This window comes from Perca fluviatilis, chromosome 8 (genome assembly GCF_010015445.1).
Source record: "Perca fluviatilis chromosome 8, GENO_Pfluv_1.0, whole genome shotgun sequence".
NCBI lineage: Eukaryota > Metazoa > Chordata > Actinopteri > Perciformes > Percidae > Perca > Perca fluviatilis.
In genome coordinates this window covers 9,317,502-9,343,637 of record NC_053119.1, presented here as the reverse complement: position 1 = coordinate 9,343,637, position 26,136 = coordinate 9,317,502, and the positions used below count along the sequence as shown (strand labels likewise).

Below are 26,136 nucleotides of genomic sequence, written 5' to 3'. Positions count from 1 at the left end.
CGACCCATATTTGAACTTTACATAGTTGATTTCTCACATAAAAAAGTTTCAGAAGTAATTTTTGTAATGGAATAGCAGAGATCTGCGCGACCTAGATTCATAAGACTACCTGATCTCAGGTCAGTTGTGTAGCCTATGTAAATGTTGGGGCGTGACAAAGAGAGAGACTAGAGCCAAATGAGGAGGTTGAGATTCGCCCGTTTTCAGAGGCAGTTTCAAATTGTGAGATTTGCAGAGGAAAGAGGCGTCATGGGATTTAGAGGTTCTATGTATGTCCCATTTACCCACGAAACTGTCATTTTTCAACTATGACAAGGTAAAATCAGTTTTGCATTCTATCACCCCTTTAAGTTTGTCTGTTACCAGGTTATAAAAATGTAAGAAAACAGAGTTAAGTTCAACGTTTTCAAGCTTGGATCCTTTGCAATGCCCCTTTAAGGTGCTAGGAAAAACATAAAAACAAGAAAGCAGCCATGTATGAGCAATTTTATATACAGATTTAGGAAAATGAACATACGTATAAAGGCTCCATACTGTACAGATTTGTCATTTTAATACATCACATTGAAAACATACAGCAGATCTCTGAACAACCCAAGAAAATATGGATTGCTTTGAATCCCTTTAACACCTATTTCCCAGAAGTAGTCCAAAAAGAACTTGCATCCCAAATCAAAACTGTACATAAGGATGATCATTTAAAAAGGTTCATCCGTTACTTTTTAAACTGACTCACAGGTTGTGTGGTCCATAAACTGATAGTTCTTATGATGAGCCATTCTTTCTGACTGGCAGTGACGACGACTCGTACACACTCAATGTCAAAGCCGATCTTGTGATCCACATTGCTAACCTCGATGCTTCCGCCTTTAAACTCTCCTAATGTGATGTAGGATGTACACTGCTTTCCCTGTTTAGTGTCCACAGACTTTTGTCCGACTTCCAGAGCTCCGTGGTGAAGAATATCATTTTGTCTGTCCTCTGTGCCCGTCAAAATTTTGATTCTGCTGATTTTAGTTGATTTATTAAAGATTATGACAAAGAAGTCTCCCGTGCATGGAGGCTTCCCCCAGAAATATTCATCAACAGTGCTGTAAGCCTTGGTGGCATCATAGTTTTCAAAGACGTTGATGTTTGTGAAGAGGCTGGCAGGAGGGTTGTCAGGGATGTCGATGGAGTCTTCCTCGAAGTCGTCGTCCTTCAGCTTGTTCTCTGCTCCTTTGTAAGAGGAGTAGTAGCCCATGTGCTGGAACAGCGAGGGCTTGAAGCGGATCACGTCCTTCTGGGCCAGCAGACCCCTGAAGTGGATGAGGAGCCAGTCGCAGGGCATTTCCTGGTAGAACATGAGGAGGAAATGAGCCAGACGGGGCAGGTCTCTGGAGTGGTACAGCTTCCCGATGTAGCCCAGCTTGGAGAACTCCAGCATCACCCAGTAGGAACCTTCTCTGGAGGTGATCACCTTCTTCAGCGCCATCAGGAAGTTCCTGGAGCAGCGCACGTCGTCCTCTAACATCATGTAGAAGTGAGAGAGGTTTGTGCAGAAGTTGAGGAGGAAAGCGAGTCCACGTTCTGCTTAGAGCGGAAACGGACCCGGCCTTCCGGGTCGTTGTAGTTCCTTTTTAGCCCGTCCCAGAGACGGATAGTACTCCTCTGGTGCCTGGATCACCAGGAGGCGTCCGGCTATGATGTGGTGGGCAAACTTCCTGGTGATTTCCTGCACCAGGTTCTCACACCAGACCAGGTCAAAGTCTGCCAGGTGGACCACAACCACAATCTCTTTGAGTTCCTCGTAACTGGACTGATCAAAGATGGATTTGATCGTCTCTAGTAGATAATTCCCCTTTTTCCTCTTGACAGACGACAAACCAATGGTGAGATACTCTGTGAACAGAAATCACTTTAGTCACTTCATTCTGGGACAAAAACTAACGTCGTAGTAGTATCACTTGGGTGGAAATACCTACTTTTGCGTGGCAAAGGAATTCCCGCAAGGTAGCGATACGTCACATTAATAGTCCCCGAGAAATTAGACAGATCTCTGAATGTGTGGATGTATCTCTCAGAGTTTGCAGGATGCATCAGTGTGTCTCCCAGTTGTCTTTTTTCAGCCTCCTAAAATTACAAAGAACAAGAACACACTGATTCATCGGTGGAGGTATTCAGATCCTGTACTTAAGTAAAAATACTAATTCCACACTGTAAAAATACTCTGTTAAAAGTAAAAGTCGTTCACTGGAAATGTGAATGAAGTAAAAGAATGTAACAATGTTTAAGAAAAATGCCAAGAGTAATGATAAGCATTCAAAGACCATCATCACAATGTTTTGGTAACCAAGTATCAACCTGACAAAGGGGAGAAATCTCACCAGCACATATCCATCATCCATGTAAAGGTTGAAGAAGAGGAGGAAGATGATGAGGAAGCCGAGGAAGGGGAACATGGATCGTTTCCTGAAAAACCTCATCTTGTCCATGGACTTCCACATGAGCCTCAAGATCACTGCAGGAAATCAGAGATAACACACAGAGTTGGTTATCAAAACATGCATGGAGATAAAAACACAACAATACAAAATGACCCAGGTTCATATCAAATATGTCAAATATCTGCCTCTTTAGCTGCTAAATGCTCCATTATGTTCACCAGCTAGTCGCCAACTGTGTCTATGATGGGCAGGTTGTGTACGGTGGGTTTATCAGAGTTTTTTTTTAGCTGGAAGCAGGGTTGTTAAAGGCCCTGAACACCCACACAGGGGTTTCAGTTAATTGTGTGGTAACTGTGTGGGTGTGTCTAGACTGATTGACTGACATCTTCATGAGTCTCTTGTTAGCTTTGTTGCACCTGTTAGGACATGACAAATGACACCTTCATCATTCTTATTGGCAGAAAAGATTTGTGATCTGATAAATACCCAGCAAAGCTTCGGCCCACCTTTAACCTGAACAGAGGTCTAATCAGCCAGAATAACTGAAAAAAAAAAAACACACGTGTTGGTGTTCAGAGGCTTTAAAGCCTGTTCTATGGTTCTGCGGAAGCTCAGCTCCACACAGCTCCGCCTTAGCCTACGTAAGTGGCCTGATGTTTATACTTGTGCGCTGGTGTGTGGGTCGAGCCGGCGTGTGTGTGTGTGTGTGTGTGTGTGGGTGGGGGATAGTGGCGCAGGGAGAAGTGAGAGTGACGGCATGGCTTCGAGCGAAGTACTGACTCTAGAGTCATAGTGAGAGAAACAAAGTGTCCCCCTGTGTTTTCTGACCAAGGTGGGAAATCTGTAGCAGACCACCTATGTTGGTGATAGACGGGCCAAATCAACCAATCACATCCTCCAGTCTCAAAGCCTCCAGTGCTGTTTTCTTCTTTCAATGAAGGAATACTTTCTAATTTGGATAAAACTTACGCAATAGCTACTCTCATCTCATCCGTGGAAGCTGCCATGTTGTTTAGACGCTTCTCGTTGCGTCACACCTAAACCCGCCTCAAAACCAACGCTGACTGGTCGGTCGTTTGGCGAACGGCTCCAAATTTTCTCGATCTCAAGATGCCAGACTGATCTGCGAGTCGAAAACTGGAGCTTGCGAGATCAGGAAGGTCTCACGCGGCTAACGGCCGAGCGACGTGTAGTTACAATTTTCGAGAGGTGCACATCAGGCTACGGCGTAGGGTCCGGCGTAGACGCAGAGGAATTTGCGACAGAGGGTGACACGGGAATCAATTGTCGCTCCCATCCCGAGCCCACGAAAATACTCCTGTCATATCCCAATCATGGGACTGCCCCCCCAAAAAAATCCTGTTCTGCAAAATCTCGAGAGAAAGACTCCCGAATTCCGTCCCGCTCCCGTTTCGTTCCCTATGTTGTCTAAAGTTATCAGACTCTGTTGCGGACTCTGTTGCGGACTCTGTTGCGGACTCTGTTGCGGACTCTGTTGCGGACTCTGTTGCGGACGTGTACTTCACACCGCGACCAGGCTTGCGCGCCACCCGGCGAGAAATAGAGAAAGAAAAAGAGACGTTTTCCGTCGCTGTCTGGAGGATAACTAGCCAGTTGATATTGCGTGTGTGCGTTTGGTTAATCGCGGTCAAATCACTGAGGTTGCCTTGGAAATTTAGGCTACACTATACAGGCATTACCTGCAGGCCTAGGCGATTTCATCATGTAATTCCTAACGGAGATCTTCTCACACTCAAAACACACATTTCTCCGTCCCGCTACCGCCCGCTCCCCTCCCGCCCGCTCCGGCCCGCTCCCGTTGATTTCTATGCTCTAGTCTATTCCGTCCCTATCACGTTACCAACAGTGAAATTGACTCGTGTACCGCGGGAGTCCTGTACCGCGGGAGTCCTGTACCGCGGGAGTCCTGTACCGCAGGAGTCCCGTGACCCACGGGAGCCCCGTGACCCGCAGGAGCCCCGGAAAATTGTCACTCTCCAGTCTGCGGGGGTACGCCGTCGATTCGACGCACAACCATAAAAAGGCCTTAAGAGCGGTAAGAGTGAACTAAAACAATAAAGTTGTGGGCCGTAAAACCAAAACAGTGAGCTAAAAGATGCAAAAACGTTCTGCAGAGCAGAAAGGTATTGCAGTCATGTGATAACTCTCACTATGAGCCATGCCTTTTACATTACACACACTCATTTGATCCGTTGTTAATACAAAAATATCAATTAGTGCAGCTTTAATTAAAAGGATCAGCCGCAGCCCTGAAGTATCAATCACAACGCTGGATGGATATTCATCTTTAATTGGGTTGTGATGAGGTGCTCAGCGTGAATGATTTGGCCATCAGCACTGACACAGAGATACAGAAGGCTGATTTTAAGGTTTATCATTGGATTAAGCAGACTGATGGCTAATCATGGATCATTTTGGTCGTTTTTCTAACCGCCCACAAGGGGAAACGTCAGTCGTCTGTTCAGTTTGTGCGCAGCAGCATGCTGTTTGAAAACTTAATAAACACCAGTGACATCTCTTGATAGAAAACAAATGTCTCCAGTCGTGTTCACTGGGATATTAACTCATAGTGTTGACAGTCTTTTAAGTAAAAAAAAAAGAATTACCCTGCTCACTCTCTGTCCTATTTGGCACCTCATCTAAGAAACTACTGATCCCACGACAGCCTCCCTAATTCTGATGTTGCGTAACACGAAAACGAAGCCTTCGATGTGAGAAACCGTGAGCTCCCCAGTGACAGGGACAATTATGGCAGAGGCCTGTGCGGTTGCCACTGGGCCCAATAACTCAATAAACAACTTATTATTCATTGTGTTATTCATTGCTCGAGTTCCATTTTAGGGACAAAAAAAAAAAAGAAATCTACCATCTGCCAGAGAAGAAAGCCATTTTGTGTTTCTGCCACGAAAAAGCTCCACCTGAGAGATGCAGCGGCAAGAGTAAGTGGAAACACAATGACAGCTGTGAGTCAATATTATGAAAGTTCTCACAAAAACTACCTCTAAACACACACCCACACCCGCACACCATTATTTGAGATAGCAGCCTGCAAAATCAGATGTCGAGACGACGAAAGAATATCTAACAAAAGCGATAAAATGGCCACATTCTTTGTCTGCGAGAGAAAATACTGCTAAGAAATTAGATTTTTGTTTGCTTTCTCCGAGTGAATCTAAACAACAAACAAGCCTCCCATAGGTCACGTACATTTATATGGAAATGAGGCTAGGTCTATGAATAAATAAGCACCATTTGTTTGGTCTGTTTGCTTTAGTTTAAAATGCTTCTCTACGCCAAGTTTATTTTTTTATTTATTTTTTGTCCTCCCAAATTATTAGCGTGTGTGCCCCCGTGAGCTCATTTCTACGACTGAAGTCATTTTAGATTAGAGCCAGTAAAGTAATAACAGGTAGAGAGGAATACCAATGAGTTTCAGCATGAAAGATTGTTATAAGTCCTGTAGGATGGTTTATCTTTACGAGTGCACATTAACAACAGTCTCTTCAGAGCAGAGAATGAGAGGAGATTTGTCCTGTCCACTAAGCTTTTGTCTTATAAATGAAAAAAGGAAATTACAGCAGTACTTAACATTATCACAAGCCTGGTTCTTTGGGGTTTACAGGTAAATCTCCTGGATGACAACTAAAGGAAATAAAATGAAGCGGAATTGGATGATTCAAATATTTCCAGGGTCTACATCGAAGCAGCTTCAACAACAACTTGCGGGCAAATTATGTTTATACGTACAGACTTGTTCTAAGACATTGGAGCGCTGCAGCAAATTTGATTAAATTAGGAGATTCTACTCTCTTAAATTCCACATTAAGGCTGCCAGCAGTCACACGCTCTGTTTATACCGCATCAGAAAGGATCAGTCTGAAGAGCAAAAAACTGCACAGCCTCGTTTCTTTTAACTAAAAATAGAATGAACCAAGTCCCTGTAGCCCTAACCATATCTTAAACAAAGTTCATTTACCATAACCACTTCTTTTATCCCCAGCTTTCCCTAACTGTAACTCTACTGTGGTTTCCATCCGCAGAGCCACAGATCAAAGAAAAGAATGGTCAAAAACGATGCAGCCAGGGCCGAGATGGCGACAGGATGCCATTTATTGCGAATTAAAACACAAAAAAACAAGTCTACAGTAATGCTAGCAGCTCTGTGAGGCTGCACTTGTGGTGCTTTGATGCTAACGCTAGCAAGGCAACATACTCACAATGAAAACGCTAACATGCTGATATTTGGTAGGTAGCCTAATGTTTACCATGTTCACAAGCCTTTTCCATGTTTGTCTTTGTTTATCATGTTAGCATGCTAACATTTGCTAATTTGCCCCAAAACAAAAGTACAGCTAAGTCTGATGGGAAGAGCCACAAAGGATATTATACAACTGTTTTCACAAGCTGAGTAGTAATACTTGTGATGAGTGAACTGATCTTCGTATATTTAATCAGTCGAGTTCCCCTTCAAAGGCTTTAGCATTAGATGTAATCAGGGGTTTTTGATTATCCAATATCAACATTTTTCGTCCATTAATAAACCTCACATTGAAAATTAATCTGTCAGGATGCAACAAAGACCGAACCACAGCTGAGAACAAAACAGGACAACCTCTTTTTGTTGTTGTAATTCTTCACATTCATAGATTTTCTTTCAACATCCCTGTCAGTTCGTATTGGAAACACATCCTTAAAATGAAGATTAACAGCCAAAAAGTATGATTTGAGCAGTAATTTGGAAAATTGACAGCCTGCAGTCTGAATGACAGTTAGAGGAGACAAGCTTGCTGCTGCAGGCTTTCAGAGTCAGTAACTAGAACTGTGAAAGTCTGATTGTAGAGAATGAACGAGTGATGCTTTAAATTCAACAACTTGCATCAAGGTGCCCTTCGGCAAGGCACTTAATTCCAATTTGCTTCAGTAGCAGCAGCAAAGTCTCCACCAGTAAAAGACTGGGGTGGTTGTACTGGGAGGTTCCCAAGTGTGTAACTGTATGAAATGCTGAAAATACTGAAATGCTTTCTCAGCAAAAAACCTTCCCTGAATGATGGATGGGATACTTGTCGCTGCAGCACCACGAGACTCCACAGTGATACATCTATATGACAGCTGGCACACATTATTGACTCAATGAACACACATGAACTTTAGGTTAAACATGTGGTGACTGTTTTAAATGCTTCTTCTGCTGTGAGCTCAGTACAGAAATTCATCAGAAATAGTTTTTAGCCATGTTTTTCATTCACACTCTTAAGGCAAAAGGCACTGGTGGGCATCATGGCATCCGGCAGAGCGGGGTTGGGCTACTTCCCAAAGACCCAGGTGGGCAAGGCCCAGGGCAAGGAGAGACACGTCTACTCCAGGAAGAGATCCAAGCAGGTGTGGAGGAAGAGCGAGTGAGTAGGGCAGTGGGTCTCTGGCAGCAGGGAGCTTGGACAAGGTGTGAGAGTACACTGCAGCGCAGGATCACCTGCGTCCGGTTCCTTGTGCAAGCGGTCTACGATGCCCTACCAAGCCCAGCTAACCTCCACACCTGGGGGAAAAGTGAAACCCCTTCCTGCCTACTTTGCTCTGGAAGAGGCTCTCTAGAACATCTCCTCAGTAGCTGCCCAAAGGCCCTTGCAGATGGCCGCTGTCGTTGGCGCCACGGCCAGGAGAGTCGTTGAGAGTGTAGCCGCAGCCATCAGCACCAGCAAACACCACCATGCTCCAAAGAAGGCAATCTCCTTTGTCAAAGCCGGAGAGAAAACCCGGCCAAGACCAAGCACTACATCAGCAGGTCTCCTCTACACGGCCTCTGACTGGCAGCTGCAGGCTGATCTGGGAAAGCAGCTGAAGTTTCAACAACACATCACAACAACATCACTCCGTCCAGATATGATCATCACCTCTGAGGCTTCAAAACAACTGATCATACTGGAACTCACAGTGCCCTGGGAAGAGCGTATAGACGAAGTCAACAAAAAAACGAAACGCGCAAGTACCAAGAGCTGGTGGAGAAGTGTAAAGAAAGCGGCTGGAAGACTTTTTTTATGAGCCTATAGCAGTCGGCCGTAGAGGCTTTGCAGGGCGCTCACTGTGCAAAGTCCTCAACAGGTTGGGCTTTACAGGAGCGGCCAAGAAAAGGGCCATTAAGTGCGCAAGTGATGCCGCAGAGACAGCCACAAGGTGGCTTCGGTTGAAAAGGGCTGATCCGTGGGTTGCTGCTGGGACGCAAGTCAGGGGTGATCAACCCTGGCTGGGTCGCATGGGAGAGGGTGTGTGATGTTGCGAGACCCGAAACACCTGATGACAGGGCTGGACTGGGACAAAAAATCGGCCCTGGCGTTTTTGGGCCAGGCGGCCCACACCCACCGTGATTGGTCAGACAAATTCCCTGCAGACAGTCCTCTTAAAATATGCGTGCATTCCATTAAATGAGTTGCCTAGTGTTCAGCGTTCATTTTGGATCCTTCAAGAGGGGACTCAAGACTTATCTGTTGATCTTACACTTAAATAATTCATTCATTCTTAGAGTTATGATTTGTATATTTATGGTATTTTTATAATTTTTTATTATTGATATTTGATATTGTATTGTCATTATTTTTATTATTACTATTTTGCTTAATATTGGCTTAGCAACTTTAAAAACAGTTTACTGTTAATTTTAACTATTGTAAGATTCATATTTTGTCGCTTTGGACACAAGTGTCTGCTAAATACAATAACCATAACTATAACCCTTCCTAAAAGCTACAATAAAGCTGAGAGTAGTATATGCCCTGGAAAAGAGCACCAATACAAGAGAAGCTAATTAAGCTATTCAAGGAACACTGATGCTTATATCATCATTGATTTTATAGATCCACAGACTTTTCAGCTACCCAACAGGCCAACCGCTAGCATTTTCAATGTAAGCTTAAGCTGTTAGGTTACCTGACAGCCACTAACTTTAATGTTACAGCCAAACTGCTTGTTGTCGTTATGACGTGACACACTCGCGCGCACGAACACACACACACACACAGCACACACACACAGCCTCCCTCCCTTCCTGAGAGTCTGTGTTAATTTGCCTACTCCTTACCACATCGTCATCTACTCTCTCTTCCATCTTTTCCTCACTCGCCTCCTCCTCGCCTTCTTCCCTGACATCGTTGTTTCTGCTTCTATAGCCAGCCACCTCTCCTCCTCTACTTCAGGTAATGCTGATGTTGAAGCAGCTACTACAGACCCAAACATGTCCGAAATTTTTGAGGAATCCGCCTGTAGATTCTTAATCTTTTTCTCCTCTAATTTCTCTGCACCTCCCTTGCACTTGGTGGTCGTTTGTCCATTATAACGTGAATGCTAAACTTCCAGCATAACTATTACAGCTCACGTCTCAGGGCCGGGAGGCGTGGCCATAGTGGGATTCGTAAATTTGCGGCCCGGAGTGGGGAAGGGGGTTCCTGGATTTCATTGGGTCAGGCCAGTGCCAATAAAGAAAATTAACCAATGGGCCGCTGTCAGTTCTTTATGGGCCGGCCCGGCCAAAAATTAAAAAAAGGCCTATTTATATCGGCGATTCGGCCCAAAAGTCCGTCGGCCCACCGGGAAAATGCCCGGTATGCCAGATGGCCAGTCCAGCCCTGCCTGATGACCCCATGTCACATCACTGAGGATGCACCCCGGTGCATCCAGGGGATGTTTCTTGCATAGTTTAGATAAGTGGTCGGCTCTGTCCTTGTGGACGCTTAAATCTGTGTGAGGGACAGGATTTATAAAAATGAGAACAATGGTGACAATGGTATATTTGAATTGCTACATTTCCTCAAATTCTCCAATTTAAAAAACAAACAAACACAAGATAAGAATTTATAATCCAATGTTTGCATTTTTGTAAGCATTTATCACTTAAAAGGAAAAGCCTGATGTTCTATATTTTCTTATTGTCAAAAAATCCCATAAAAAGACCAAAACTGACAATGTGTTAGTTCGTCCTTTAATACTTTCAGACATCTTAATCCTGTCTGTGGCTCTCAGCCCCAAGTCCATGTGTTTCTATTGAAGACACACATTTAACAGCTCATATATATATATATATATATATATATATATATATATATATATATATATATATATATATATATATATATATATTTTTTTTTTAAAGGCTCAGTAATTTCCTAAAACAGATTGACACTGTAGTCTTCAGAAAACTGTTTCTTAAACAGGAGTAAATAGTACATTTTTTGGGGACTATTTTCAGATGCAGATTAATACACATTTGGTACTCAACGAGTATCTTTTGACATTTCAAAGCAAATATATCACTTTATTTGTGCTTTCATCTACTTCTTTTTACAATTGTGACTTTCATTCCTCAAGATTCTGAACACTTCATTCATGGCTTTTTTTTTTGCTGCCGTTTTATCTTGTGCTTTGTAAATGACATCAAAATGAAGATTTTTTTTTTCTCTACCTTGTATAAATAAAAACAGACAGAATGAGTGTTTTTCCTTCACAGTTCTTGAATGTTCAGCGCCTACTGCATCCTGAACAGTAATAATGATTATGCCTCTACAGTAAGATGTTTTGGAGCAGATTGTATAAGGATCGCGGCGTTATGATGTGATGTGCTCGGGAATCTGTGCCAAGGGCTGTTAATGGCTTCTTCTTTTTTTAAATCCCCTCAAGTTTATGAACTTCACACAGCCTTGTGGAACTCTGTGAATATAATTTTACACATATAATGAATGTCTTGGACACTATATCCAGCTATTATTCTCCATCCTGCCTCAGAGGGCCTCAGGCAGAGAGCTAATGTGGGTCAAAGCACTGACTGCTGAGGAGAACCCATCCTCATTACAGTCCCCACCACTGGGGCTGAAAAAGCCTTTCATGTTCCTCTTTAACCTGAAAGGTAAATACACTCGAGATGCAATTTACATGTACTGCAGGCCTCCTGCACACAAGTGCCACGCTTCAGAAGCAGAGAGCTGAGTCTGCTTAGAGCTGAAGACTCCTTTAATCACAAGTAGGCTACTGTGCAGCTACAACCGTGATCATTGATGACTGAGATCTGAATATAAAAAAATATATAAAAAATGGTCATGATATTCTGAATAGGTTTAATGCAGCAGTAGTTTAAGGTGTGAGGTTAAAAATTCAATACAGCATAGTATTGCAATATTTTCCGTGGCAATACCGTATTGAAAAATAGATGGCAAGTATCGATCTTTTATTATATAATAAAGTGCACGTGAGAATTTTACTTTTTGGTACAAGAATAATAAAATCAATTGCCTTTTCAGTCCACTAGATGGTAAAGTTTATTTTTTTTCTGGTGCTGCACTAATCACTCCGCCCAAGTAGCAGTGCTTCGCCTTCCTAGAATATAGTTCCCAGTATGTATACGGTTAGAAGATGGCTGTGTCTCATGTGACATTGTTATTTGTACACCCTGTGACTATACAAATCACAACATGTAAATAGGAAAATGTTGGCATAATTTTGTCAGTTATTGGGAGCAGTAGGCACGATCTGTGCTGAGCTACGCTAGCAGTGGGTGCGTCAGACAGAGTTACGACACGCACGGAGATGAGAAGGGTATGTATGGATTTATCTAACTCTGGGGGATACGGTGAATAAGCTAAAGTCCCAATAAGTCGGCGTGTTCCTTTAAAGCTGACCCCTTCTGTTTGAGTTCACTTCTGCTCAAAATAACCAATGTTTGACGAAGCTTGGTCTCCATTCCTGCTACTGCCCTGCATGTTTTAGGTCTCTCTCTACTCTAACACACCTGATTCTAAATGATCTGTTCATTATCAAGCTCTTGACAATCTGCTTGAAAATGAGCAGATCAGTCAAATCAGGTGTGTAAGATATACCTAAAACATGCAGGGCAGTAGCTCTCCAGTCACCTCTTTATTCAGACACACATCCCATTGTCTATGTTTTCTTTTTTTCTTCCTTCTGTGCAGAAATCAGATACACGTTCCTCCACAGACACCATGTTTGTTTACTACTGTGGTCATGAAAACGCTCTGATTAGCTCTATATCACATGAGGAGCGGCGATGGTTACCATTTGTGCCAGCAGGGCCAGACGTTGTCATCTGTGTTTGCATACTTGCAGCAACCATGTTTCTGCCCGTAGTGTTGTTCCTGACCAACTACAGAGTGGTTGTATTTTATAAGCAGTATTGGATGTATTCTTATTTGAACATGATGCTAAACTTCAGCATTTTGTTTGAAGAACAAACTGGTTTTGGCGCAACATTGAATGAAGATGTTTCTTATTACATGAAGCCTGTGTGATATAATCAGGAGCCCCAGAACAGCTACTAAATGGACTTTGTGGTCTGGCTGTTTTCTGAACTACTGTTTCCAGGGCCAAGAATGAACTTTGGACATTTCATTAATTTAGCAGGAAACACTGAGCCTGTTTTTACATCACAGAGCAGAAAAGCTTGTGTTTAAAATTCAGCGTTAATCTGCACACTAACACAGCTCTGCCTTTGGCTCATTTCCCGACCGTTTCTAAGCTTCCTGTAACAAGAAACATGAATATGTAAGGCTGTTATGGTCACAGCGAATCCATATGCAACTCAGAATAATAATGAAGAGGAAATGCAATTAATCTCTTATAAAATGGCTACTCAATGCCTCTAATGAGATGCCATTTGAAAAAGCCTGTGTGTCGAACAACAGAGCCATTTGGTAAACACAACTGTTTATTTGCCTGCTGACATCCAGGCAGTGTATGAAGCGACACGGACCCTGCTGACACCCTGAGTGTTTGTTTGCATGTGTGGCAGAGTTTGTGGGTGTGGCAGGAAAACTATTGATGAAGTTTCACTAATGAGACTGTGTTGGTGTTTGTTCAAATGTTTTTCACTGAGTTTAATTGAATGAACTTTTAACACATATCATTTTGCTGAACTGAACGCATAAAATGTACAAATATTCACATCAACTACTGTGGCACATCTTACCCACACATCTTAACCTTGAGTCTTTATTTTCAGTGGAGAATGTTTACAATGTTTGATTATATTTGTCAATAAATGAGAAGACAATTAGACCGAACAAACGATTTATGGAACACTGAATAATGTAAGTTAGCAAAATGAAACAACATCATAGTTAAATGGCTTTAACTATGAGTAGTAATATACTGCACCTAAAATGGCGGACATAAGTGGGCGTGTCTATGAAACCGGAAACGGAAGTAGTGACCGGAAGTGGGTGTGTCCATAAATCCGGAAACGGAAATCAGAAACAGGAAATCAGAAAACCGTTATATCCCGAAATCAGAGAACCGTTATATCCGGAAAATGTAAATCAGAAACAGGAAATCTGAAAACCGTTAAATCCGGAAAATGGAAATAGTGGCCGGAAGCGGGTGTGTCCATGAAACCGTAAACGGGTTGGGTTGGGTTGGGTTAAAAAACTAGTTAAACTTGTCACACTCTACTACTGGGTGTGTCTTTTTCCTGCTATTAAAATTTCCCAACTATTTTCATCACCAAAAGAGCAACGCCATTACCAAAGAACCTTTTTTACTTGAACAACTCTCGGCCGCACCAAGTAATTGTGGTTGTAGTATAATTAATGTGATAAAGGGAAGTTGGAAACATCAGTGCAAAGGTTTTGGGAGTCCTAGCATTAGTTTTCAACCATCTGCGCTATTATAGCCTAATAATAATGTTGTTTGATGTAACTTTAGACCAAATACATAAAAAAGGTCTGTCCTCAGATATTTTTTAGTTTCTGACTCTGGGAAAAAATGGGGAGAAACAGTACTGTAGGAGCCAAAAAGTAGTTTTTGTTTATATTTTAAGAACAATAGTTATTATTTTAAGATTTACTTTAAGACTTTGTTTATAGTCCTGATCCACTGATTTTGATTGGTCAAGGCCACACCCCCACCCTCCACATTGCCCTCCTCTCTCCTCCTCAATAGCTACAGACACAGAAATGGCATATCCTAAGGAAAGCTCATTGTGGGACTGGTTCTAGTGGCTGTAATTCTGCACCAAGGTTGAATTTTGGGAAAGAGACTTCAGATACAGTATTAGGGGACCACTAAGGTCTATATAAAAGAGACTTCAGATACAGTATTAGGGGACCACTAAGGTCTATAGAAAAGCATCCAAAGAGCACCATGTCATGGGACATTTAATAAAAGTGGGCTTTCCACACAAACAAACGTATGTGTCATTAGTATGTGAAAAAAATTAGATTTTAACTGTGTCGAGCTCGGGTCGGGCTCGGACATAAATATCTTAATGCCTATCGGGCTCGGGTCGGGTTCGGTTACTGCTCTGTCGGATGCGGGCCGGGCTCGGACAGAAAAATGTGGCACGATCCGCACTCTAGTCTGAATGTCTGGCGTGTTTTCATTAAAGCACCTGAATGCAAGGTTTTCTCCACAATTTTGACCAGGTAGCCGCTAACTTCGTCTGTCTGCTGTTTGCTGCTGGTCAGGTTGCTTTTATCAGACTTTCCTGCTGTAGCTGGAAATGGCATTGGGCTGTGAAACCAAAACAATGAAATGAAAGATGCTATAAAGCTCTGTAGAGCTGAGGGAACTACAGAATCAGGGTAAGCACAAATACAGAAATCTCTCAAGCGAAATAGCCATTGTATTGATGTAACTTGGCATATAATACTTTGTTCCTCTGTTACTGAATAAGACAGCAGGTTTTCAGGGTTTTTAAACAAAAATGATTTAATGTAAAAAATCACTCTAAATAAAACCATATAACCACAATTTTACAGCCGTATATCAAGGCTGAGGCAAGATTCTATGTACCTTAATAACGGCTGTTGTGAGTTTGATTAAGGCACCAAAATGCAATCTCCCTGCAAGAATTAAAGTGGATGCACGGATCCAGACTCAGAGGAAAATGTTAATAGAGTTCAGAGGGAGCGGGCGGCAGAATCTTTAGCGAGTAAACAGCATTCCTTCCAGAAGAAAGCATATCTGTTTGCTTCAAGCTCAGAGTTTTACCGACTGCATCTCTGCCTGGTTCAATGTGTTTACTTATTCATCAAGGTGGAGGGGGCCAGCTAGTTTCTCAGACTCCAGCAGTTACCCTGTTCCTGCTGTTGGACAAGAGGGGCAGACCCCATTAAAAATGCATGGGAACAGGCACGGCCGCAAGAGCTCTGTCAAATATTCATGCACCCACGCTGCATGTTTGGTGGTGGGCATGCAGAGCTGATGCTACGCTCTCAGCAAAGAGGGGATTGAAGTTGATGCAGCATTTTGGATTTGTTGAGAAAAGTTCTTCAAAAAGAAGTGGTTTTGCAATTTTTAGCCAATTCACTACAAATCATTTACACTTTTGTATTGAGCATGAGCAGATAGGTTCAAAGGAACAAAAACAAAATAATTTTTCAAAAGTAATGACGAGCAAAGGGGTTCTTTCAGCAAAATGGAAGTACAAAGTACAAAAATAAACTTAGCAAAGTTTCACAAAAGAAAACAATTCTCCCTAAACATCCCACAGGTTAGGTTGGAAAGAAACCAGATTGAGGTGGTTTAAAAAATAGCAAAACTAGGTCTCATTTGAAGAAGTACGCAAGTCTCTAGGGGAATCTGATCTTTTCCAATGTAAAATGGTAAAGAATGTCTTTACGTTTTTTTGAAACAAAAAAGTTACATTCTTCTTATAAGGTAATACAATGCAGACCTTTCTGCAAATCAATTGTCACCTAATCACACAGCAATAATATAACACCGACAAAAATCAATGTAGATTGACGTTAGTTGCGACTACACAACTCTCGTTTTTTTTCTGCCATGGAAATGAATTGAAATCAATGAATAGAAACCAGTGGTGGTCAGAAAAATACAACAAAAATCAAAACCTGTTTGTGTGGAATCGAAAATGACAAAAAGACTACATGATTTATAGTTAAGGAGCTTAAAGTTGCAAACACATTGGTATGGTCCTTTAAGCAATCTGTGTGGTGTCTGAGTGTGACACTGGATGGCCAGCTGTCCTTCCTTGTCAACATCGCTGCAACAACCCAAGCCTGCAGATTCATGCTCCACATCCGGAGAATACGTCCATTTCTCAACCAGAAGGCAACACACTACAGGTTTTGGTCCAATCTCTTGTCATCTCGCATCTACACTACTGCAACTCCCTCCTGGTTGGTCTGCCTGCACGTGTCATCTGACCTCTGCAGTTCATCCAGAATGCAGCAGCCCGCTACCCAAGTTCTCCCACTCTACACCGCTACTCCGCACCCTGCAGGCTACAGGTGGCGGCTCGAAATCGACTCAAGTCACTGTGTTTAATTTAAAATTCACAGTCATTAAATATTTAAACAGTCCCTCCAGGATTTCGCGGCTTTTTTTAGATTGTTGCGGCCCAAAATGCCTGATTTTGCGGGACAAAAAATAATAATTTAAGACAAAAAAATAATAATTTATTGAATGAATCAAATTTGAACATATGAGTTTCTTGTTGATCTTTACATTGTTAGTTCATTTCCTATCTTGGCCGGGGACACACATTCATACGGTTTGATAAAGTACTTATTGGGCCCTATCTTGCACTCAGCGCAATTGCCTTTGTACACCGACGCATGTATCATTCCTATTTTGCACCCGACGCACAGCGGACTTTTCCCTCCACAGACGCACGTCGGTAAATTAGGGAATGTATTTGCTTCCCGGGGGCGGTTCAGCGAAAAGAGGAGGCGTGTTCCGGCGCAAACGTTACCTGGTGCTATTTTGCAGTTTCAGAAAACAATTCCGCCACTGACCAGGACAAACCTGGTCTAAAGTCAGTGGCGCTAGTCTAAAGTCAGTAGCGCGTTATTCAGATGCTATTTTAGGGGCGCATGCTTGGCCATAATGTAGAGTGCGCACAACGCGCATACACCTTGCTTCCCTCATCTACACGGACGCAGCAGTTCCCATTTTTGCAAACCATACATAATTACAAGAAAAAATATTACTGAAAATGCGCTTCAGGTGTTTGGATAGGTCAGGAGGCACTTTACAGTACAGTCCTCAAAAAGTCGCAGCATTCTTTGTGGCTTGTTGTGTTGTACACAACATTTCCATGAATCATGGATGTGTTGATGACATAAATGAGGAAATATCAGAGGACTTAAGGAGACGTGATGTTGAACTACGGTGGGATTGGACACTTGAGGGTCTGGGAGTGGCAATGTGCTCCTGGTGGAGCCGATGGACGGAGATGGAGTGGGGGGAGGAGGAAGGGGCACAACAGGTGCAGGTGGTGCGTTTGGAGGCCCACGCTGCATGGCTGCAGCAATCCTCTCCAGACTTGAGGAGATGCGCCCGAGAGGCCACAGCAACATCGCCACCTGGACAAGACGGGCATTTATTACTTTGCCGCATCCCGGACAGCTCCCGCTGGCGTGCGCCAGGCAAATCCACTATCATGGTTATTTTAATGTTACGCCCAAACCACACCTAGCTACTTGAGACCAACCCATTTTAGATTTGCATCAGGCGCAAGAGTCATTTATCCCGCACTTATAATAGCAACAGCGCCCGAGATCCGCCCACAAAGCTACTTGCGTTTTGTGTTTCATACTTGCGTTTCAGATGTGTGTGCGTGTGCGTCAGTCGCGGGGGGGAACCGTGCTGCAGCAGCCCTGCCCGCTGCAGAGAGCCGACAGGATTGAAACGGCAGCAGCTATCAGCAACTTTAGAAAGCTTTGAACAGTCTTTTGCTGTACGTTTTGTTGGTAAATGTGAGATGTTCGAGCCACACACGTCTTGTCTTCATATTATAAACAAGGAAATCGTGAAATCATGGAGGGACTGTTTAAATGCAGCTTGATTAGTATCATCATTTTAGTATTTTTAGATGCACTCCCATACAAATTTCAAATAAAATTTGAATTCAAGTTTATTTATATTGTCAAATTCTAACAGAACACTTTACAGATAGAGTAGGTCTAGACCACACTCTTTAATTTACAGACACCCAACAATTTCCACAAGAGCAGGCATTTGGTGCGACAGCGGCGAGGAAAAACTTCCTTTTAACAGGCAGAAACCTCAGACAGACCCTGGCTCTTGGTGGGCGGCCATCGGTTTTATGTTCAAGAGTTTGTTCTTTTATTAACATTCTATCTTACACTTTCACTGTTTTATGTATGGGCTCAGTGCTACTTGAAATATGTGCTCACATTTTTCTAATTTTTGTATTTTAACTCAGGCTAACCTACTTTACATCCAGGACATGTTCAAACCATACACCCCCGTCCACCACGCTCTGCACTCCCCACTGACATCAGGACACCAGAAACCCTACACATCTCTAAAAACAACAACAAACTAAGCCTGTTCAGACTGCATCTTGGCCCCATGACCCATGAAAAGATAAAAAAGCCTTTCTGTATCTCTTGTTTCTAAAATGTAGCACTTGAAGCAGTTTTGCTTATTTGATGATTTTACTCGCATGATTCTTCTTGCAATTTTTGGGTGGTATCTTCATGGTTTTATACACTTATATAGTAAGTCGTTTTGGAAAAAAGCGTCAGCTAAATGAATGTAATGCCATGTAATGAATGATGAAAGGAGTATTTCCTTTCTCATTAACACTGTTAATTCACAGCGATACAGAGTGAGAGATACAAAGAGACAGAAGCTATAACTAATTAATTAAAGTTTTTTTTCTTTGGCAGCAATGATTTCTATTGTAGTCGAGGGAAGACAATAAAATCACAGCGGGTAGGCAGTGATGCAAGTTTGAGATCTAACAATTTGATAGCAGTGAAAAACAGCGATCAAACAACTGACATGAAACAAACGATCAGCTGTAAAGACCTGATTTGTATAAGTGGGAAATTACATAATATTGGTGGCAAACTGCAGCAAGTTCTTAACATGTTCTTTTCACCACTATTTACAGCATAACTATTGCCAAAAGTGATGACCATGTTCCTCTGTTGGCAACTGAGCTTCTCCACCAAAACTGTGTTAAAGAGTTTTTAAAGCTATAATGCTTAGTTTGAGAATTTCTAAGTTATGACAACAGTGTTGGTGCATCCACATGACACAAGCACTCGGTGATCATGCACCACCCCCACCCCTCGCAGTTAGTAGCGTTTATCCCGTCAAATCAAGGAGGACACGGAGGATTAAAAAAGGTAAGGTAATTATCCTGTAATTTTTGTCCTCTTTGTCTCTAAAGCTAAATGCTGCTTTTGTCCTTTCTCAGCAGTGACGTAAAAACCAAGGCTGTAATCAAATCCACCTTTGTCGAGTCCAAGACCAGTCCAAGACCAGGACTAGTCGAGACTGAGTCAAGAACAAGGCCAAAAAGACCGAGTCCAAAATCGTTCTTTTTTTAAAGATTTTTTTGGGCATTTCAGCCTTTAATGGAAAGAACAACTAGATGTGAAATGGGAGAGAGAGGGGGAAGACATGCAGGAAATCGTCACAGGTCGGACTCAAACCCTGGACCTTCTGCATTGAGGCATGCACCTCCATATCTGTGTGTCTGCTCTACCGACTGAGCTAACCCGGCCACAAGTCCAAAAAAAGTTTGAGTCCAAGTCAAGACCGAGTCCACATGAGAGACAGTCAATACCGAGACAGAAATAAAAGAATCCTCTTTAAGACCACTTACTTACCTGTTTATAATGTATGTGATGTGAGAGACAGTATATCTTCTACTTTAAGATGATCATTTTGCTTTAATATTTGTAATAATCAATAAGACACACAAAATCAAATTCGCCTATATTATTAACTTAAATTGTAAAATGGAAATGTTCCCATTCTTAAACGTACTACTTGTCCTGAAGAATTCATAGTACAAAGTGTTCGCTGACATTGTTTCTGTGGCCAAAATGAAAATGACTGATACCTGATGATTGAGGTATGTGACGCAGCCGGGCGTATACCAGGCGACCACTCTCGATGCCTGTCCTAGATGGATTCTGAATTAAACGAATACCTGTCTTCTGAACGAGTGCGCTTCATCACTGGTTTTGTTTTGAAGGAGGAAGTTACTTTAGAACAAAAGCATATAGTTCTGGACTCGGTCAAGACCAACTAGAATATTTGGCGAGTCCGAGCCAAGTCCAAATACCAAGAGTCCAAGACGAGTCCAAGACAACAGAAAAGCATCTTGAATCCGGAATCGAGTACTACAGCCCTGGTTCAAGGTTGATCCAATGGAATGTAGCTGAACTGAATGTACTTACAGCTTGTTTATTTTCCTTCCAGGTTTATGATCGCTTACAAAAATCTAAATCTAAACACCAACATGTGTCTGCAATATCGTTTCTGGGAAAATGCCTTGCAGGTTATGATTCGGTGCAAACAGAAGAAGTGGTTAGCTTATTTATTTGTTATTGGAGGATTTTTTCACTACAGGAGCATTTTCTTCAAATGTGACTTAACTAATGGCTAAAACCGACAATCAAAGATCTCACCATGTTTCTCTCATTGATTTCCTTCTTTCATCTGTAACCACCCAAAATCATAGTGTAAAAGTTGCCTTGAGAAGTGAAGCATGCGGTCTGTGAAGTGGTTGGGTTGATGAAGCCATTCAGCCTCTTGTCAGTAACTCTGACAGATGCTTTACACTATTGATCAAATCATCCTAGAAATTAAATATTCATCATTCGTCTGGAAAGTGTTTACACCAGTGATTTGAAGTTACTGGAAGCGGAGGTTGTTAAGCTAAAAGAATAATTTTTACGTAATTATATAATATTTCAAAGATACAATTTGCAGCAACTTTGACTTGTTTTATTAAGTGCTAACGAACTGCAACAACATTAAAACATCTGCTCCTGAACTTGAAGCAAAACGCGCATAGTGTTTAGTCAGGAAGAGAAGTGTTTCAAGATAAATCATTTAATCTCCTGAAAAACATAACACTGATTGCAACGTTGTTTTTATGCTTCAAAAACACTCTTTCATCATTTATCAGTCAGCACAACACTGCTGACAATATATTAAACGTAAGTGATGCAGAGAGGGTCCAGGCTTCAACATTGGGGCAGAAATATGGTTTGTCTATCAAAATATGAGATTAAATAGTTTGAGGAATTTTTTCAGATCCTTTGTAAAGTACTACACTGTGAAAATACTCCAATAGTAAAAGTATGTAAGTATTATCAGCAAAATGTACTTAAATTTAAACTTATATACTAATAATATTATGTTTTTGGTTAATGTTAATGCTGCATTAATGTGTATGTTGCATTTTCCAGCTGACCCAAGAGGCTTTTTAAAGACTTTATTTAGCTTAAAAAGTAGGAGAATTTTCTCATCATATAAAGGAACACTTTATCCTTCAGTTTATCACAAACATTCAACATCAACACATGTGGAGATACATGGTTTACACTGGAAGGGAAGGGGATGGAAATTGTCACCTGAAATGCAACTAAAGCTGTCAGACAAATGTAGTGGAGTAAAAAGTACAATATTTCCCTCTGAGATGTAGTGGAGTACAAGTAGAAAGTAGCATGACTTCATGTGCCACTTCATGTGTCACTCTGTCTATTTGAGGCAAACAGCCTGTCTGATTATTATGTAGTGTTCAGGATCGGCGGTGGCCCATGATGACTAACTCACTCGGCTTTTTGTTTACCAGGTTTGTGTGACGTCAAAGCCCAACTGAATGGTGGAGAAATCACAGATTTGGGTGAGAAGCAGTTGAAAGGAGGTGGGTGGTGTGGTGTTTGATGAAGGGGGGTCATTTTGAGAAAACATGGTCACCTTGGAAACGTTAATAGTCTTTGATAACATTTGCTTCTTGGGTTGATTTATTGCAGGGAAACATACTCTGCGAGGTGCCCTAAACGACCAGCAACTAGAGGCAGGTGCTTTACTCAAAGGCATGTGAGAACATTTCAAAGCTGACAAAGAGACAGAGATAGAAAAAGAGTTGTTTCTGTGTTTCAGTTTGTCACAATTCTCTCTGCTGTTTCACACACAGGTTTCAGATCCATTAAGTTTTACTGATGCTGGCTTCACTTGGCGTGCTCTGACAGACAGTAAAAGGTAGTTTATATGTTGGACACACACTGTATGCGAGTGTTAGTCAGCGTGGACTGATGAGCCCAGCAGTGGAAGAACTACTCAAATCCTTTACTTAAAAGAAAGAAGTCCTGTATCTGTATTCCAATGTCAAAAATAAAAGTACTGATAGTGAAGTACCCTGTCACCATGTTAGATTAATGCCACATTAATAAAGTGTAAAGAAATACTGAAAATAAAATCTCTGATATTGCAGGCACGAGAGTGAAGAATGTTCTTTGTACAGCTCAGATTTTAATTTAAAAAGAAAAGAAAAGATGAGAAGGAAATAAAGAAGGAAAAAACATGGGCAGAGGGAAGAAAAGACAAAAACAACGAGGCAGGACATGAAAAGATAAAGGATGATAGAAGAGAAGGAAGAACATAAGGGAATCCAATTAAAAAGAAAAATGTTTAGGGATTTTTGCTCATCTCATGTCAAATCAAAGTTTAACTACAGCTAATATGGTTCACTTATAAAAATGACATGTATGCAAAAAATCTGTCTGTCAGATAAGCAAACATGTATTTGCACTTGGTGTATGTTGTGGCCTGTTGGTAGCTGGTACAACCGTAAGGCTAGGCAGTTATTAAATCCCCTAATCACAATCATTTTACTAGTACTACTTGTGCAGTGACAAAATGTATTTTCCCAGTTGGGCTGGATATTTAAATCAGCAACCTTCTACTTTCAGCTCTAATTCAGGGAACATAACTTCCTGCATTTTCGTTTGCGTTTGCAAAGGATTGGCATGGTGCTGATCTACCTGGGTGGAAATGTGTGTGTGAAGCACTCTGACTCATTAATCATTCATCGGGCAGAGGAGCATCTGCTGAGAGCTGATTCTTGGCATTTAAACGGGAGGGAGACTACAGTAAACACATTTTCTGAGTGCTGCTCTGTGGTCCACATATAATCAATTCTCCTGTTATTGCGTTTCACTTGCTATGGGGCAATAGGGTGAAGGGATATGATATCATCCACTGCCAATAATAAAATTCTATCAGCGAGAAAGCAACAGGGGGGGTGGGGGGGTACCGGGAAGTGTCAACCTAGTCTGAACCACATTTGCAATAACAAACAGCCCTCCTGTGAGAAGTCAACAATGCCCCAAGGTGAGACGCTTGCTATTTGTCACTCTGGACGCATGACAATGTGTGTTGGATAAATGCAAAATATGTGCTATCTGCCCGCATGTTGAACTGAGATTTCACAACTGAAATGAAACCGCCTGAGAGGGAAATACAGAAGTCATTACATATTCTCAAAGCACATCACTTTCTCTCAGCTCTGCAGGAACAGGGGAAATCCATGTCGAAGGAGACAGCAGTAAAAAGGGTGCAGTCTCTTTGCCACTAGTTTGGGAGGTGCGTGTGTGGTAAACAAAGAGATTTACTGTAGAGATGTAATGGAATATGGGGGAGAGGATGTTGGTCTCCATGGCGACAAGTGTGCAATGGAAACATCAGTGGCATTGAGACGCCCAGAATCTTTGTGACTCGAAACGAACCCGCTCGCTGTAAAATCATCCCACAGCTCAGCTCTGCAACAAGAGCTGAGAGGAGGAAGGAGAGGTGTCACAAAGCTCTGACGCCAAAATTCTCCCAATTTTCTTTTTCTTCCACGAGACGATGGTCCAGATATATGATAATTAAGGAACGCAGAGCACAATTCACACTACAGCTGGACGTGACCCAATTCAGATTTCCTTTCCCCACTTATGAGGGTGTTAGAGAAAGGGATGATTTGAGACAACATGTGAACAGCATGACGATAAAGAAAGCCGCACCGTCGTCTACATGTGACATGTAGTTGAACATTTGGATGAAAACATTTTACAAGTCCAGTCAAAAGAAAATGTCTCTCTCTTGATGTACAGTATGTGCAAACAATTAAAGCTTCACATAGAAGAAACAGTACTTTCATTAAAACTGAGTGGCTTTGGCCATCACTTCTATTGGGATAACGTACTCACCATAGTAACTACTAAGATCTGAGAAATAGAAATTGGACTGCATTTATAAAGTGCTTTTCTAGTCTTAGCGACCACTCAAAGCGCTTCACACACTACAGGCACCATTCACACACTGGTGGCCGAGACTGCCATACAAGGTGCCACCTGCTCATCAAATAAACATTCATGCACATTCACACGCCGATAGAAACAGCCAACGGGAGCAATTCGGGGTTCAGTACCTTGCCCAAGGGCAATCTATCTTCAACATGTAGACTGCAGGGGAAGCGATCAAACCGCCGATCTTCCAATTGGTAGCCAAAGTACTTGGTGTTAAGGTTCATGGTTAAAAGAAACCAACGTTGACTGATTGACACTGTTACAGACAGGTTGTAAGCGAGCCAACAGTTCAGCTGGATGATCTAAATCATCTAAACCAAACTTAATGGTTAGCAAGATAAACTTTACATAAAACGTTAGATAAAACTTAAACGTACAATATGTAACTTTCTGCCACTAGGGGTCTCTCAATCAAAACAATGGATAGTGAACATGGACTTTTGATGATGTTGGGAAGTTGCATGGAATTATGTGAGTTGTAGTTTTTATTGTTAAATACCATCGCAATAAATCTGCTCAGGGACGAGTTTACCCATTCAAGTTATTCATGTCATTCTAATAAAATAGCTGCAGTTTCCCCAACATAATTATATTTTTCTTGATTTGATATGTATTGTTCAGGGTTCATACGCATTTTAACCAATACTTTTCCATTACTTTTTCATGACTTTTCCATGACTTTTTGGCAAACTTCCATGACTATGTGTTCCTGAAAATGTCAGTCGACATACAATAAGAATAAAAATATGTGTTAAAGTTTACCCTCAGAGGTTTAACTATAAAATGAATGACAATTTATGTGGTTCATAGTGGTCTTTTTATGATTCCAAAACCTTTCCAGGCCTGGAATTCGCATTTTTCAAATTCCATAACTTTTCCAGGTTTTTTCAAAACGTATGAACCCTATTCATACGTATGAACGTATGAAAGATTTTCGGCACGAACACCGGTAGCGCTAACGGAGACGTAGCTAACGTTATGGATGGACGCTGTTCTGAGTTGGGTGCCTGGGTCTGATATGGTCTGTTTCCCGACGCTTCATTAAACTACCGTTAGCGTCGTTAGCACCCGGCACTGGAGTTAAGTGGTGGCCAGCTTCAGATCGCTGTAGCTAATGACAGTGGCTTGCTGCTAGCTGGCTGGGGGTTAACGGTAACTATTTGTCCCGGGGCCGTTGTCAGCTGTCATCCTGACTGATGTCTCTTTGCGCTGAGGGGAGTGAGGCAGACCGACCGGGATGTGCTAGATGGCTAAATTAGCATTAGATTAATTGTCGATCTATACAGCTATTGTTAACGTTACTGGTGAACTTATTCATGTGTTGTTGCTGTTATCTGTGGTCAAAACAATCTTTCAAACTTTATGAGTGTGTTCATAACCTCATTATGTTAACATTACCCACCAAGCATTAGCATTAACATTAGCTACTTGTCAACCAGCACATTGTAGTAACGTTAAGATAGATTGATATTGAAATGTATCAATAAATAGTGTGAAAAAAGCAGTATTATGGTTACGAGTATTTCTTTCTGTGACATTGTATGGTTTACAATTACTCTCAAACGTATCATCATTTAAATATGTCTAGAAAAAGACTAAGCATAGTT

At 41.8% G+C, this 26,136-nt stretch overlaps 1 pseudogene; it reads right to left on the bottom strand.

Annotated features, from left to right (window-relative positions):
- Window positions 1-531: 531 nt before the first annotated feature.
- LOC120563406 overlaps window positions 532-26,136 on the bottom strand; it is a 45,476-nt pseudogene continuing 19,871 nt past the window's right edge.